The 5,000-nt window shown below is 41.8% G+C and overlaps 1 protein-coding gene across 1 annotated transcript in view; it reads right to left on the bottom strand.

Moving 5' to 3' along the window:
• Positions 1-4,994, bottom strand: part of LOC132448362 (uncharacterized protein C21orf62-like) — a 14,822-nt gene extending 9,828 nt beyond the window's left edge. Inside the window, exon 1 of the mRNA XM_060039559.1 lies at positions 4,673-4,994. The gene's annotated coding sequence lies outside the window, so the exon portion shown is untranslated. The remainder of the gene's footprint in view (positions 1-4,672) is intronic.
• Between the last annotated feature and the right edge of the window lie 6 nt (positions 4,995-5,000).

The following is a 5,000-nucleotide window of genomic DNA, read 5'->3' as shown; positions in this document are numbered from 1 at the left end:
TTTTCTGATTTGGTTTTGAAACTGAAAAAGGGCAAAAGGAATAAACAAATAAACAGCATTTGTGTTTGTGTGTTGGTTTTTTAAACCCGAAACAGAAAAACAAAAACAAATACATGTAGCTTATAGTTATAAGCTACACCAGAAGGCAGAACGCAGCGAAGAAAAAAGAGCCAACCACCTAAACCAGCAATAGACTGTCTAATTATATTAGCCTTGGTTATGGCCGCACTTTAACCTTATGGTTATTTTATTCGTGAACTATTTGACACTGGAAAGACACACGACGCGATCAGTACCAGCAATCTGGTGCCCCGAAGTACTCCGTTATGACGGTGAGGAGGTTCTGTGTGGAGCACAACCTTCAAAGAAGAATTCTAGTTTCCGATTTAGTTTCAGATCGTCCACTCGCAGACTGAGTAGTAGTCGCCGGCTCCCATGGGAAACAATAAAGCTGGCCATTGTAGAATGCGAGAGACTCGATGGAACGTTTCAAACGTCTTCATATGCATTTTTATTTATTTTTTAAAACAACCTCTTGCCTATAGAGCAAGCGTCTCTATCGATTGGGCCACGGCCACGGTGACCACACTGTTGTAACTGGATTTACTAATATATATATATGACGCTACAACTAACAACAAATGAGAGGAGAACTCCTCAAAGCAGATCTGTGCTGGCTGAACTGATTTGGTCTGCTTGTCTTATTCAGCGATTGGGCACAAACACTTCAAATGCATTGGCTGAGAGAAAAGAAGGGCGGAGATCATTAGCATACTAGAGAAACGCCGTATTTTACGCCGTTGTGATGTGCACAAACGCGGCGTATTTTACGCGCGGTTTGATGTTCAAAACAGCGCTTTTTTACGCGCGCTCTTGAAAGGCTTAATTGCGCCGTAAAAAGTGACATTTTTTTTGCGCATGGCGGCCTAAAATACGCTGTTTTTTCTACATTTTACAGCGTTTTTTACGGCGTAATGAAGGTGATCACGTCTAAATGATGCCGTTTTCTGGCGGGGATGGCTTGCCATAAGTGAGAGGTAGCGGGCGCACAGCTCAGGCTGCCGGACGGCGCTGCAAGGAACTTTTATAAACGCAATGTTGTTATCCTGCAGTAATCAGCCCGACAGCCCCGAAACATTAACGGCCCACCGGGAATTCTCCCGACTCTCCCGATTGCCACTCCGCCACCGTGTCTGTATGTGTGTGTGTGTGTGTAGGCATTATTTGATAGCCTGGTAATGTGTATAGGCCTACGTAGGCCTACAGTAGGAATATTCCTACTAGTTTACAAAGATTTTTTTATAGTTATATTTATTATATTTCGCATCTTCGCTGAGCAAGAGTTTTGTTCGAAAGTTCAGTGATTGAAACAAATAAAAGCCTGGGTTATTGAAGTTTTACGGTAGGCTTACCACTGTCATGCACCTACCCGATGTCAGGTGGACCGGGTTGAATTCACTGGGGGTCTCTCTTCTTACTGTCCTTCTCAACACTCTCTGATCTCACTAAGGCTAGCAGCACGAAATCAAGGGATATTTAGAATAGAAAAAAAAGTGTGATTAATCACGATTAATCGCGAGTTAATTATGACATTAATGCGATTAATCTGAAAAATATATTTTACTCGCTTGACAGCACTAATATATATATGTAGAAATGTAGTACCACGGTCCAACAGGAATAAAAGAGTGTGTACTGGGGAGGTATCTGCAGTTTGCCTACTATTACTAAAACCATGTATTTGCTACAAAGCCATGGGACAATTTTCAATCAATTTAGAATATTTGATCAACAATATACACTTGAGTTTTCACACACGCATTGCGCACGCTCAAACTCTAGTTGTAATTAAACCCATAGCAACAATGTGGAAACTCCAGTCGATAATGTAACAAATTTCTGAACACATAATATAATAACATTTTGCCTATAATTTTACAACGTAAACCATTCGTTCACCACAAATGAATCTTAAAACCAGTGCCAACATTAAAATATTTTTTAACCATTCAGCGAACAAAAGGCAACAGGCTGATCATTGAGGGGGCCACTCAATGATATGCAGAAGCGTCAACAACACGCCCACTGAAGTGGTGTGAGAAATACCGACTTTCTACTCCTCATTCACATATAAGGTCATTTACATTTCCTACAGGGAAAATACTACCTCAGGGGTAGTATTATTCAGGAGTTTTTCAGGGTACAAATGTCAGCATATGTTGTTCACACACACGGCCCATCAGCAGAAGATCAGGACTTACACGTGTGTCTAAAAGCAGTGTGTGAGCATTTGATTACATTCAAAAATTTGTCAGGGGTAATTGTTCAATGGAAAGTGTAGTATACTATGCATGCAAATCAATTATCAAATAGCTTTTACTGTTATTCAGGGCTGAAAAGTACATTGACATTTTAAAATGCAAGGCAACTGTTTAGTTGAAAATAATAATCATCATTGAAATTAAAAATCTCTTGCAGTGTCCTGGCCAAGACAGGCAGCAGTAGCCTAGAGTCAACATAGCATACACACAAAACATAAGAAAAATAAAACAACTAAAACAGGGGGGAGGGGGGATATCAATATCGCAAGACATTTGGGGAGGCTCAAGGAGGAGTGTAATATTAAGTTTGTAAAACAAAGTGTAAAGACATTTCGGGAGGCTCAAGGAGGAGCGTAATATTACATTTGAGCAACGAAGTGTAGTCTTTTGGTGGACTCTATAGACATAATTAACCATACCGTGTAATTGACATGTTTTCGTCCTGTGTTATAGGGACAGTGTCTCTATAACAATCACGTTACTTCTGTGTTGATATGCCGGCGCGATGTTTGAATTTACCGTTTTTTATATGACAAAATGTATGACCCGCCGTTGCTTGACGAGGTGATACATACCCTCTTCCCTTATTTTAATGCAATTTATACAGTCTATAGACAGAACGTGTACCTGGGCGAGTGTCGCTGCTGTGTGTGCACGTGCGTGCGTTCTAACCTGCGCGTGTGTCGACGGCGGAGCCATTATGTTTAAAAACATAACGTCTTAGCTCGGCGAGTGTTTCGCTGCCTTTGTCTTTGACTACGGTGTGTGTGCGCGTGCATGTGTGTGTGTGTGTGTGTGTGTGTGTGTGTGCGTGTGTGTGCGCTTCCGTGTATGGACTCAATAGCTAAAGAGTACAACGCCACAGGCAGTCTCCCAGACACGCCACCCCGACCGCGATTATTATTTTTTTTAAACAGGTTTACCTTTTCTTGCCTCTGATTGGTTAGAATGGCTCGCCTCCAATTATAGTTAGGGTTTGAGTAATGGGTAACCCTAACCAGTGTTGGGGGTAACGCGTTAAAAGTAACGCGTTACAGTAACGATATTACTTTTATGGGTAACGAAGTAAAGTAACGCATTACATTTCAAATATCGGTAACTATACTTTACTGGACTATAGTAACGCGCTTTCCTGCGTTACCCAAGCCGTGTTTGCCTGTGTGTAAAGTTTTGATCTGTTTAAGTCTGCGCGTTTAAATGCAGTCGGGTAAATAGCCGGTGGCTCTGCTACCACTTGTTGAAAGGGCAACAGCGCCACTTAGCGTAGCGGTCGGAGTCAGCCATGCTCCGGCAATAGAGTACTTACGTGTGACGTCACGTTTCCATAGCAACCGATTTTCTGTTTTACACAAACCAAATTAACAAGAGGAAATCCTATGCCACGCAAACCTTTTATAGGTTCCTGTGGCATAGGATTCTTGCCTCGCACGTAAGCCTATCATAGTGATCGATTTAACTTAAATCAACCACTATGGGCTTTTGGGATGACGGGAATTTTCTGTTTATTTAATTAATTGCATATATGTTTCCTTTTTATGGGCTTAAGTTCATTTGTTTTAAGGGATAAGTGACCTTTATTTTTATATTTTATATTATATTTATATTTTATATTGACCATGAATCTAATAACAAGCTGGTTTTGTTCTCATGTTTCCCAAAGGCTGTGTTTTGAAACTTGTTGCTACTGATTGACCACCACAGCCTCCTTTATCCTGTTGGTTGTGGATTTATTGTTGTTTCCTATGGTTTTATATGCCATTTTACATACATGTATATACAATAAACACAAGGTGATGATATAGCTATGGTGTTTGTCAATTCATCTGCACAGTAAATTAAGAAACGGGAAAAGTAAAGTAATAAGTAGCCTAGTGAAGTTACTTTTTAAATGCAGTAACTAGTAAAGTAATCTCATTACAATTTACAGAAGTAACTAGTAATAAGTAACAAATTACTTTTTTTGAGTAGGCCTAACTACCCCAACACTGACCCTAACCCATAACCCTAACCCTTACCATAACCTTTACCCTAACCAAAATCTCCCGCAAACAGCTAGGACTAATCGAAACACGATCTAAAGGAGAACCCTTCTAACCAATCCGAGGGGGTAAGCCTGTTTTTGGAAAAAATATTTCACAGTACTTGACTGTGGCGCACGCCACACCACAGTAAGCCAACACGTATAGACTTGCCATTTGTACTGTACACATGTTGTGTGTTTGTGTGTGCACGTGTGGTTGTCTGTGTGCGTGCGTGCGTGCGTGTGTGTGTGTTTGCGTGTGTATGTGCGTGCGTAAGTGCATGTTTGTGTCTGTGTGCGTGCGTGCCTGTGTGTGCGTGTTTGTACTTACAGGGAGCACTTTCGGTCAAAGAAGTATGACGTCGCCTGCTCCGTGTCCACAACGCGTTTTATCCATCGCCCCCCACCCCCCCCCCCATCCTCCCCCCTCAGCGTGAAAGGCGGCCGTCGGAGCGTTCACATCTACCGGCAACATCAAAGGGAACCGCCCGCTGCCTCTGTGGAACGCATCAACATAACGGAGAGAGACTTCAGAGGAAGGCAGAGCAAATCAAATAGCCATATGGGGAGACGGAGAGAAAAAAGTGAGTGAGAGAAAAGTGCGGAAAAGTAGGCAAAGGCGGTTTAAAAAACATGAGGCGGCATATAGGAGTCAGGAA

Source organism: Gadus macrocephalus, chromosome 20 (genome assembly GCF_031168955.1).
Source record: "Gadus macrocephalus chromosome 20, ASM3116895v1".
Lineage (NCBI taxonomy): Eukaryota > Metazoa > Chordata > Actinopteri > Gadiformes > Gadidae > Gadus > Gadus macrocephalus.
Note: the sequence above shows the minus strand (reverse complement) of the source record. Positions and strands in the feature narration are given on the sequence as shown.